This window comes from Rattus norvegicus, chromosome 8 (assembly GCF_021556685.1).
Source record: "Rattus norvegicus strain SHRSP/BbbUtx chromosome 8, alternate assembly SHRSP_T2T, whole genome shotgun sequence".
Lineage (NCBI taxonomy): Eukaryota > Metazoa > Chordata > Mammalia > Rodentia > Muridae > Rattus > Rattus norvegicus.
This window is the reverse complement of record NC_141541.1, coordinates 62,081,786-62,093,650: the sequence shown is the minus strand read 5'-3', so window position 1 is coordinate 62,093,650 and position 11,865 is coordinate 62,081,786. Positions and strand designations below refer to the sequence as shown.

Here is an 11,865-nt window from a genome sequence, read left to right as displayed (position 1 = left end):
TATCTATTAGTCATCTGCTAAGTTCTTTAATAAAACGATGGATGAGACCTTAGCCTGGAGGTGTCCACATCACACAGTGTCAAAATAGTTGGTCATTAGTCATCATGGATGTACAAACAAGCTTCAGAAAAATTGGTTCTCGGGCTCAGACAACAACAGGATCCGAGTGAAATGCTTACATCATCATCCAGACTGTAGGAAGGTATGAAGATCAAATGATATATTTTGGAGAATAGCTATTCCCATAAATAGAGGGATAGGTGGTAAGAAGTTGTGTGGGATTCATGGGATCTGGGAATCTAGGCTGACTTTGGCTATTTAACAAATACCGTTCCTTAAATTAGATAATGGATGCAATAATGTGGAGACTGGATGCTCTGTCTCCCCCAACACACACCTCCTATTCATTACTTGGGATGGCAAGTTCTTTCTACAAATAATTTGACATTAGAACAGTTTTAGCTGATGGAACCAAATGAAAGGAGAGAAAAATAATCAATGGTTTAACAACAGACTAGCAAGGACCCACACATTCTGGTTAGCCTGGGGTTATTATTAATACTTGTATCCATTGTTTCAGAGAGATAAGTCAAGCCTCTGTAGATTCGTTTGATGAATAACACAAAGTGAAAAACAATGTGACCTTTGTCCTTGATGGTAATCTCTATTTTAGGTATTTATTGCCTGTCTCTGGTTTTGTGGTGGTTGTTGGACTCACTATGTAGACCTCAAATTCAGGAAATCCCACCTGTTTCTGCCTCCCAAGTGCTGCCACCATACTGGCTGACCTGTCCTTTTCAACGGATTGTAAATTCTCTGAGGAGGAAAACCCTGTCTTTCTCTGTTTTTTTTTTTTTTTTTTTTTTTTTTTCCTTCTGGGCACATTGTTCAGTGCCTGCACAAAACAGTTGTCTCGGTCGTCTCGCCTTCTTACACAGCAGTAACCAACTCAACTATGAAACAGCAGTGTGCCTGGATGATCTCTGACAGCCAGGCATTAATTTCTACTGGAGCCACGTTTCCAGAGAAGGTAGCATTGATCGGAGAGTGAGAGGTCGTCATAAAGAGGCATGGAGCAGGTAAGGTAAACCAGAAAGAACGGAACGCCACGAGCAAAATCAAAGCCTTTTGAAGAACAATCAATTTCCCTGTGTTGTCCAGAAACTCTTATCTGTGAAAATGTTCTACATAAAACCGAAAATAGGACTGAGAGAAAGGGGGTAGGTGTTCAGGAGTTAGGCCATTCCACTGCGAGGCAGTGTTCCCCCAATAACTACAGACCGGGATATCTATAACTTATCCCATTACACTGAGACTTCTAATGAGCTATTGTTTATGAAGCTCTGGATGAAACACAGGTATGAACCTGGGAAGATTGACCCGAGCTCTCAGTTACACCCAATTAAAGAGCTGGCTCTTTGACAACTTGACCTGACCTGTAGGAATCAGGGGAGGAAGGGGATGCCTGGGAGTCAGAACACACAGGAAAGCAAGTGAGGGTTGGGTATCCGGATTAGGAGGAGGTCGAAATAAAAACAAACTTTGACTTCTGGACAATCCTCCAGGGAGGGCACACCTTGCCCTAGATTCTTCAGGAATCCCACTGACAGGTCTTCCCAGGTTTACAGCCCGGACTTCTTTAGGGTTGTTCGACTCTGACTCGTGCACAATTCAACTAGGCCACTGTGGGCAAGTGCGCAGTTTTAACCCTTTCTTCCCACATTCTGGCGCGGGGGGCCTTCGCTCACTCCTCCCCCGCCGCGCCCGCGCCCCGGGGTTCCACGACTGAGCATGCTCTGTAGCCGCCCGCGTCTTGCTCCCAGGGAAACCTCTGCATGCCCTCCCAGCTGCTCTCGGTCGCCTCCTCTCTGCCCGCTGCCCAGGGTGCATCCCGGCTTGCAGGGCTCCACGCGACCCAGATTCCCGCCCCGCCCCCGCCCCTCCCGCGCCCGCAGCCAGTGCGGCAGCCGCGGCCGCCTCTGCCCAGCTCCCGCGCTGGGACCAGCCGCGGCGATCACGGTCGCTAGTGCGTAGCAGAAGCGAAGGCGGAGATGGAGACCACGCTGTCGCGATCCCAGAACTGCTGAGCCCACTGCTGTCCCTGACCCGGTGAGTCGCGACCCCCGAGGAGCCAAGGGTGAATGCCCTTGGAGAAAAGAGAGGTGACGGCTGACCTGTGTAGGGTACAAAAGAAATGGGGACAGTGAGGGGACGTGGATGAAAGTGCGCACAACCTGGGTGCAGGAGCGCCAGAGTCACCCGAGACTAAATCCTCTTTCTCATCCTGAGCGGGGAAATGAACACCCGCGGCGCTGCGGGTCAGCGCTGGAAGCTGTTTGCGTCCCCCGGGGCGCGGGTCGCCTAGCGACTGAACGCCACTGCAGCCATCTAGGGAGAGATCCCAAGCGGGGGACAAAGGGTGGCCTGGTTGGGGCCAGTGGAGGGTCCCGGCCCCTGGGGAGCCCTCGGTCCGGCTGGCCAGGCCCCAGGGCGGTGCCAGGCGGCAGAGTGGCAGAGCTGTAGACTGGAGGTCTCTGAGCCTCCACCCTGAGCCAGGTCTGCGGGGCTGGGGAGCGCACCTCCTCCCACTCTGGGAAACTCCACTCTTGGAGCATCTCCTGGGCAGGTGCAGTTGAACAGGCAGGCGGAGAACAGCCCTGAGAGCTGTTAGAACAGAACAGTGGAGCGGAGGTGTGCTGTTTTTCCTAGTGTCTTTATTTCCAAGTGTGGGCACCGACTGCTCCCCCTCTCAGTGTTTCTGCTCAACCTCTAAGTGGCGAGTCCGGTAACAGACCTCATGAATATTTCAGAAACGACCTCACAGACTCGCTTGCTTCAGATCAAGTTTAATGAATATGTGTGTAAGCCTTTCTGCCCCGCACAGACAGATGGAAGGCCCGGTCACTGCTCGGAGCTTTCCCAATATCATCTCTTTCCCACCACCGACCGAGAAAAAGACGTTGCAAATCCCCTCCAGCCTGAGACTGGTGTCATAAATTGGAGCTGTCATTTGGAGAGACCGATTTTAGGCAACCATCCAGGCTTTGTTCTGCATCTCAACAGCCTGTGCATCCTGTATCGGTCGCTTGACAACCGTCCTTAGCTGCTATTGCCAATATGGTGGAAAGCAGGTAGCATGCCTACACTGGGATAAACGTCATAATTCCTTGTTGTCTTATGACAACACGGAGTAACAACTGTCTTAGTCATTTTCTCCCTGGAAGTTTCCTTTTGAGATCAGTCTGGTTGAAATTTTGCCAAAGGCACAACATTCCTCACCCTCAGGAGATATTTCTTCTTAACCTCTCTTACGGGGGGCGGAGGAGGGGACCCGAATGTCTTTCTCTGTAAGATATTGCTCTCAAGAACAGCAAAATAATGTTTTATTTCAGGGAACTTTCTGGGTTGTAGCAGACCTAAACTTTGAGCTATATAACTCTGCTGTGCCATCACAATTAACCAGTAAAGTGACACATTGCTAGTTGTCAGTACCCTATGATGGTACTCAGCGACAGTCAGCTCCCCTCCCCCTGAGCCCCAGGTGTGTGGGAGACAGGTAATCTTGACCCTTCTATAAGGAATTTTTTTATTGACCAAAAGCTCAAGCCTTCTTGTGAAGAATGAGAGAGACAATAATAATTCTCTCTTGTAAATCCACACATACGAGGAGGAGCCTGAGGGGCTTCAGTTTACGTGCGTATGTTTCACATTTAGGGAAGGCTTTTCCCACAAAGACCTATGGCAGTTACATCACGGCCTCCACCTCCGCCTGCCAGGCTGCTTCCCCCAGTCGAGGACAGTGGTGTTGCTGTGTTCAATTAATGAAGAAAAAAACCCTGAAATGAAAATTTGCTCATTTTCTCTAGTGCGTCTTGCTGATTTAACTGAAAAATATATCGGTGTTGGCTTTTCGAGAGATTTTGAAGCCAACATCACTGTCTGTGCTACTGTGCTAAAAATTGTTGATAGGTGGTGTCGTGAGGGAGTTCTATAGAATTAACAAAATAAGGAAACTATTACATAATAGGTAACATTTCCTCAAGCACGTCACCAAATTGCTCAGAAATAAACCCAGATGGGTTCACAGATGTAAAAATCTGGCTGATTGGGAAGTTTGCAGACCTCAGACACAAACTTCCAGGGGTGTCAAGGAAGCAGACCCTGCACCTTCCAAGGATTTTTTTAAAAATCATTTTTAGGGTCGTTTGATACAGCAAATTTAGGTTGCTTCACTAAATCTGAATTTCAAATCAGCAGCAGATACGGTTTTAATTTAGATATGTCACTATGGTACTTGGAATTATACTTGTAGAATTATTAGTTGTTTCTCTGAAATTTGGTTTGGATTAGGAAGACTTTTTTTTTTCTGGAAAGCCTATAATGAAGACATTTCTTTCCTCCTCTTTTTGGGTCACTCATGAGTCAAAAAAGCCCAAGTGGAACAGAAGTCATATGCCGCTCTGCAGATGATCTGGGGCAAGCTCTCAGCTCCTGAGCTGTTGACAGTAACTAACTCAGACCTGAAAGTGGGAATTCTCTGTTCTGCACAGAACTGCCAGATGCTTCTTGTTAGTTTCTGTAGGAGCTGCACAGAATCCAAAGAGGAGAAGAAACAGGAGCCAGAGATGGATTTACACCAGCTTATGTAGGAGTTGCTTCGCCAGAAGTGTGAGGGCTGTGTGTGTGTGTGTGTGTGTGTGTGTGTGTGTGTGTGTGTGTGTGTGTGACAGAGAGAGAGAGAGAGAGAGAGAGAGAGAGAGAGAGAGAGAGAGAGAGAGAGAGAGGTAAGAGCCTGGGGGAAGACATGGAATTCTGCTAGACATCTCTGCTCAAGGAATGACATCTTCAGCTGTCCAGCAGTGTTGACAGGGATGGCCTCAGATATGAGAGTGAGTTCTTATCATGGGAGAAAGGTGTAAAGAGCGTGTCGTGGGAGCCAGATGGAGGTACAAGTTACAGGATTTTACCCATTGGCCTCGGTTAGAAAAACCAAAATGGCCCCCTGATGTCCTGAATACAGTGTTTCACAGCACACCCCTCCCCATCTTTACAGTTCCTATATTGTTTTCTCCCCTCCCCTCTAAGACCGAGTTTCAAATAGTTCTTAATGGGAAAGAAGAAGGAACCGAGATGAGACTCATGTAGGGACCGGCAAATGGCATCTGAGCAAAGGTATCTCACTGCATTTTTATTAAAAAAAACTTTAATTGTTTTTAATATGTGTTAAGTGTTTTGCCTGCATGGATGTCTGTACATGTGTGTCTGTGTACCAAATGTGTGCCTGGTACCCTCGGGGGCCAACAGAGGACAACGGCTCTTCTGGAACTGAAATTACAGTTGGTCGTGAGCTGCCATGTGGGTGCTGGGATCTGAACCTGGGTCCTCATGAAGAGTAGCCAGTGCTCTTAACCAGTGAGCCATCTCCGGCTCCTTTCACTGTATATTATAAAGCAGGTGGCCCTCCCTTTGTCAGACATCATTCAGTCCTCTTTCGTTATTTCACTGCCATCCTGGTCTCTTCAGATTAAAACAAACAAACAAAAAGACCACCGTACAGTATTGAAATGCGTTGTTCCTTTACATTTTTACTTTTATATAAATTTAGATATTTAAATGTATCCCGTGAGGTGCCAATCAATATTCAGTTTCTTTTGGTACAATTTCTTGAAATAAGATAAGCATATGCTTGGGTTTTAGAAAATCTGTTGCTCTGAGTGAGAAAAGACATTAAATTGCTATCATTTTCTGTTTCTGTTGAATTATCTTTGAGGAAGCAGATGCCGGTGATGGGGAGAAAGTATACTCTATAAAAAGAGCACCGTGTGAAAATGACCATATGCTTGTAGTACCAGAGAGTGCCTACTCAGTGTGACAAGTGAAATTAATGCCTAAACAATACCACAGCAAACACAATTGTGTCTGTAGAGACCCAGAGTACTACTGCTGAGCACCGGATAGGATACCGTGTGGAAGTTGAAGGTTAAACCCAGGCAGTCCGTGTAGAGAAAAGCCAGTCATTTCTTCATGATTCTAATTGGCAAAACTCCAGTGCCCAGGAATAGAATGCCAATTTAGATTACCCTTCCATCAAGAAACCTAGTTATTTAGCAATCTCCATATAGAAGAGGTTCAAATGTGTGGCTAATTTTCACTTTTTTTTAAATGGTTCTGGGAGGACACCTAGGGTTTTATGACAAGCAAACCTTTAGTACTAAGCTGTATTATATCCCTAAATTGAAAAGAAAAAAAACTCTTTATTTTGAGACAGTTTTACTAAGTACTCAGGGTGGCCTTGAACTTTCTCTGTAGTCAAGGAAGGTCCTGAACTTGTGATCCCCCTGCCTCAGTCTTGAATAACTGGGATTAAAAGCACCAGCTCGGATTGTAACACAAATTCTCAAAATCATAAGAATTACACCCTACTGAGATATATCGTGTAATAGTCTCATCAAGTAAATTACCATCCTAAAGATGAAACGGAGAACGGTCTAATTCAGGAACTTACACCAGTCCTCTTTGCAGAAAGTCAAACATTTTCCTGCCTTAATTTCCTGTCATAATTTTCAGATTATGTGAGAAAGAGAGAGAGAGAAAGAGAGAGAGAGAAAGAGAGAGAAAGAGAGAGAAAGAGAGAGAACTGTGACCAAGGGATATACTGAAACTATTCAAGTTCAAGGCAATTAGAGCCTAGGTCATATTTTCAACATTTCCTGTGGGCACACACAGCTTATTAGAAGAAGATTTACTGCAGTGGTCCCGGGAGACAGCTGGTGTGGGCTATCACCCAGAGAGCCTCAGGTGATACCAGATTCAGTCTAAGTCCTTCGTAAACATTCCATATACAGAATGTTCTTCCGCCCCGTGAGCACGTAACCTTCCAGCCCCCTTGTGTTGACTGCGGGCAAATAGCATCAGATCTTAACACTAGTTTCTTTACTATAAGTCAGAAGGTATGAAGGTTATAAATAGTGATCTGATGCCACCCCTGATGTCTGTATCTATAAAATGTACTTGAGGCCTTCCTGTGGCTTCAGTAGCTGAATAGTTTTGTTCTCAAATAAATTAGAAAGCTTTTGCTAAGTGACTATATTCTATAGGATGGTTTTCATGGCATGGAATGATAACACAGGTTGGATTTTCTTAATTTTTACACGTTAGAGGTGGAGCAGTTTGCTTGTTACCGAACTAGAATGTATTAAGTTCCTCTTAAAAGTCAGTCACACCTTTAGTCCCAGCATTTAGGAGGCAGAGGCAGGTAGATCTCTATTCTTTCAAGACCGGCCTGGTACACACAACGACTTTTTAGCCAGGCAGGAACCCTATCTCAAAAAGAAAAAAGTCTCAGACAAATCCAAAACCAAAACCAAAAATTAGTCTTTTGTAATGAAGATGGATCAGACAGAAAAGGCAATGTCAAGCCCAGTGATCTGACTTTGAGCACTGGGCTCCACAGATTGGAGGATGAGAACCAAGTCCAGCAGATTGTCCTCTGATCTCACAGACACTCTGATGCATGACTGTGCACACTCAAATATGTGTACACGCCCACACACACACACACACACACACACACACACACACTCCAAACTAAAAGTTCTTTTTCAGATCAGTCACAAGTAAGCTAATGACGCAGGCTCAGGCTTCTTCACATGCTCTGGCAATGACATTTCTGGTTTAATTATTAGGCTGAACTTATTAATTAAAATGCCTGACATAAGAACTTAGTTAAGCCACTCTCCTCCCTAGTTTTCCTTGTGCAACTACTTGGTGAAAAAAAACTAACTCTCTACAAATATCTGTGCTTGTGTCTGTGTGAGGGTGCCCGTGTCCTCAGAAGCCAAAAGAGGACATTGAATCCTCTAGAACCAGACTTACAGACAGTGGGCATGGGTCTAGAAACTACAGCCCTCTGACACAGCAGGGCGTGCCCCCGACCACTCTCCAGATCCTGCCATGTGTTTTAAAGGTTTTGTTCACAATGAAACCAATTGTTTATTTACCTCACAGATGTTTTGATTTGGGGCATTAGTCTAACAGATATCAATCATTAAAGACAGAAACTCCGTTCCCTATGTCTTTCTTTCTTTACACTCGCCAGTTGGCACTGTAAATATTTAAAGCGTAAACCACTCATTGCAGTGAGCACACTTATTGCACATGTATACCCTTCCCCTTTTCTTTCAAAGCAGAGAGGTATTCTATTCAGAATCTGAAAGACAAATTTTCTAAGACTTGCATAGTGTCATAGGCCCTTTATTTTCTTGTTTTCTGAGACAGGATTTCTCTGTTATGGAGCTCTGGCTGGCCTTGAACTCCCAAAGATCCTCCTGCCTCTGCTTCCCAAGTGTTGGAATTAAAGGCATGCACCACCATGCTGTACTTTGACACCTAACTTTTAAATGTAATATTTGTATTTATTCTTTGAGACTTTTATATAAGTATACAAGGAATTTTAATGATCCACCTTTCCTCCCTCCTCCAACTCCTACCAAACCCTACCAACACATCCTCTCCCAAATTCACATGATTTTATGTCTTGCTTTCTATGTTCCTTTCTTTGTCTCTTTCTTCCTTCCTTTTTTTCTTTTTTTCTTTTTTAATACTTCACTGAGTCAAGTTAGTGCTATCCATCTGCCTATGGGTCTGGGGCGATGGGCAGTCTATCAGCAGCCATACTCCAAAAGAAAAATGATTCTCTCTCCTCTGGTGGTCATTAACTGCCAGTAGAGCCTTAGCTAAAGATGATGCCTTTTGAGCCACGCCCACATCCGAGCCCCGCCCATATCTGAGCCCCGCCCACTTCTAGCCCCGCCCATATCCATATGGAACTTTGACTATCCTGATCTGCTGTAGTCATGAGCTGCTGTGAGCTCAGGAGTGCAGTGATGATGTCATGTCCAGACAGCATTCTATGTCATTCCTCCCATGCTCCAGTGACTGCATTCTTTCTGCTCCGTCTTCCATGGTGTTTCCTGAGTCCTGGGAAGGGAGCAGTTTTTATGGATCTCTGATTAGGCCTAGGCACCCACAGCCGTTTATTCTCTTGGACCAATTTTGAGTCTCTGTATTAACTGCTGCCCATTACAAAAAGAATCTTCTCTGACCAAGGTTGGGAACATCACTGATCTGTGGGTGTCACACAGATATTTAGAATGCAATTTGACAACAGGACCACTTGGCAAAACATCCATGATGGGTTCCTCTGTGGCCTACAGCCCTCTCAGAGACAGACTCACAGGATCTGGCATGCACTGTGGAGCACGCCCAACATCCAGTTAGAAAACAGCCGGCTGCCTCCAGCACAGTCACTCCACTCTTGTGCCAGCAACGTAGCTTGCCTGGCAGGTCAGTTTTGTATCATGCAGGATCTAGTCCTAGGTAAGACTAGTGCCTTTTCTCTTCCAGTGGCTTACATAACACATTCCAGCACTGCAAAAGCTGACCAGCAGGAAAAAAAGTTTCCTGATCAGTTCCAGATGGATTTCTCTAAATCCTGCTACCAAAGTGGGACACTTAGCCTGAAGATCCATTGAAATTTTAAAGCTTTAAAAAATGGGAGCAATTAACTTCGGGTTGTGAAACTTAATCATAGGGTCCCCTAAAATGGTAAGCACTCATTAGAACTGTGTTAATTGAGATGTATATTGCATGCCATAATTTAAAAGCCCTTTATTAAAATGCCTCACATAGAACACCTTCATATCTGTTCCATGTATAATGTGCACACAGCCCAATGTGTGAGCCCAATAAATACCAATCAAGATTTAACGAGACAGGAGGTTACAGCTTAGTTGTCATTCTATACTGTACCAGATATTTTCTTCCACTATTCTTTTAAATAATACCTCATCTAGAAATGTATATGATAGATTCATAAAAATACATATACATCAAATCCTTAGGGGACAGAGCTTGTCAATGAGTCTCTTGAACAAGAGTGAGATGCAGAATTTAAGTCTGAGATGTGGCTTCATGCTGACCAACCATGTTGACAAAATGTGGAAATGATTTACTTTAGAACTCCATATTGGCCACAATATCTGTACTTTATCAATGATCCAGATCTACATAGGTCATCATGAACTTCTTAAAGAATAGAGAATTTGGATAATAGTCAGGATCCAACTTGATATTCCTTGGCCCAGAAAAAAAAATCAAGACTATGATTATGTAATTAAAAGGATGGATAGGAAGTTCATTTAGGATTTAACATCAGTTCCAAGGCCAGAGTGTGGAAGTCCCAGTTCAGCTCCTGTTGGACTATGGAAACCATTTTAGTTCACTGAATATGAAGAGAAGAACCTTTGGTTGCGTTTACAAACAATCCATGCTCAAATCAAAGCGTGTCAGAAGAAAATGTACAGCACACTGTAAAGTGACTCACTTGGGACAGCTCTGGAGATGTAAGAAGAAAGAACAATCCCCCTGTCCCCCTGAGTAGGCCTTGGACTCAGATGACCTAAAAATCAAATTGAATTCCTAGGTGTTTGCACATGAGTCTGCCAATTTCTAATTCAACTTAACAGACTATATGAAACAGATAACTATTGTACCTCTGTCCTTCATTTTAAAATTAATATATAACTTTATTATTTTATACTTAATTATTGCCTAGACAGCTGACAATCATAAACCAATCAACAATTAAATATGTGCATCTATTCTGTGACTACCACTGGGTTATTTCCAGAATACTCTTTAGTTATGAAACTCATATTTGAAATTGTTCATTCTAAAGGATGATTATTTTTCACCAGCCATACAATTAGGCATGTGTTGGGGTTGGGGATTTAGCTCAGTGGTAGGTGCAAGGCCCTGGGTTCAGTCCTCAGCTTCAGAAAAAAAAAAGTAAAAACAAAAAGACAAAATAGCAATTAGGCACCTGACTTAAGTTGTACATCTAATTGAGCGTGACAGTGGGTGTGTAGTCCAGGCATCCCTCTACATCGTTATTTGGCTTTCAGAGACATTTCTTTATACTATAGAGTGGATGTTTGTTACTCTTTTTAAACAGGAGCTTCAAAATCCTATCTTATACTGAGGACTGTATTCACTGCTATCCAAAGAAACAGAACCATTCGCGCACACACATTCTCTCTCTCCGTCTCTCTCTCTCTCTCTCTCTCTCTCTCTGTCTCTCTCTGTCTCTCTGTATGTCTCTCTCTCTCTGTCTCTCTCTCCCCCCGCCCCCGTGTGTGTGTGTGTGTGTGTGTGTGTGTGTGTGTGTGTAGTGTGTGTATATTTATTATAAAGAATGGACTGTTTTGAATGTAGCAGCTGAAAATTTCACAAATCTGTTGTCTGCAAACCAGAGACCCAAAGAAGCTGTTGTATTCTACCCAAGGGCAAGAAGACATCACTGCTCAGCCCACCATGTGAGAGGCGACTCCCTCCCACCTCCATTTTGTTCTTCCACTCAGACCCACAGCATATTGGATAATGTCGACTCACACTGGGAAGCGAAATATGCTTTATTGAATATAGGGATTCAAACACTGATGTTACACAGAAACTACATTCACAGCCATACCCAGAAATAAAATAATTGGAATGCCTTGCCCCAATCAAGTTGACACATGAAATTAACCACAATGGGACTCTCCTGCATTACAAAACAGATCCTACTTTTCACAACGGCTTGGAGGTGCCAAACGTTTCCTTTTCCACACGCATTTGAACCTTAGACCTGTTTCTGACATCCATTCCAGGAGTTGCAGCCATTAAATCCCCTCTACCAATGCTAGACAAGTGTGGAAGCAGTGCCAGCCTGGTGTCCGCAGTAGAGGTTTCTTAGTAGGCTGCTTCTATGTCATATGTGCTGCTCCTATGTCATATGTGCTGCTCCTATGTCATATGTGCTGCTCC

At 44.2% G+C, this 11,865-nt stretch overlaps 1 protein-coding gene across 4 annotated transcripts in view; it reads left to right on the top strand.

Annotated features, from left to right (window-relative positions):
- The first annotated feature begins 1,821 nt into the window (after window positions 1-1,821).
- Elmod1 (ELMO domain containing 1) overlaps window positions 1,822-11,865 on the top strand; it is a 56,913-nt gene continuing 46,869 nt past the window's right edge. For 3 of the 4 annotated variants that reach the window (NM_001429210.1, NM_001191579.2, NM_001429211.1), the window contains 1 exon segment: window positions 1,822-2,109. The gene's annotated coding sequence lies outside the window, so the exon portion shown is untranslated. 4 annotated transcript variants of the gene reach the window in all.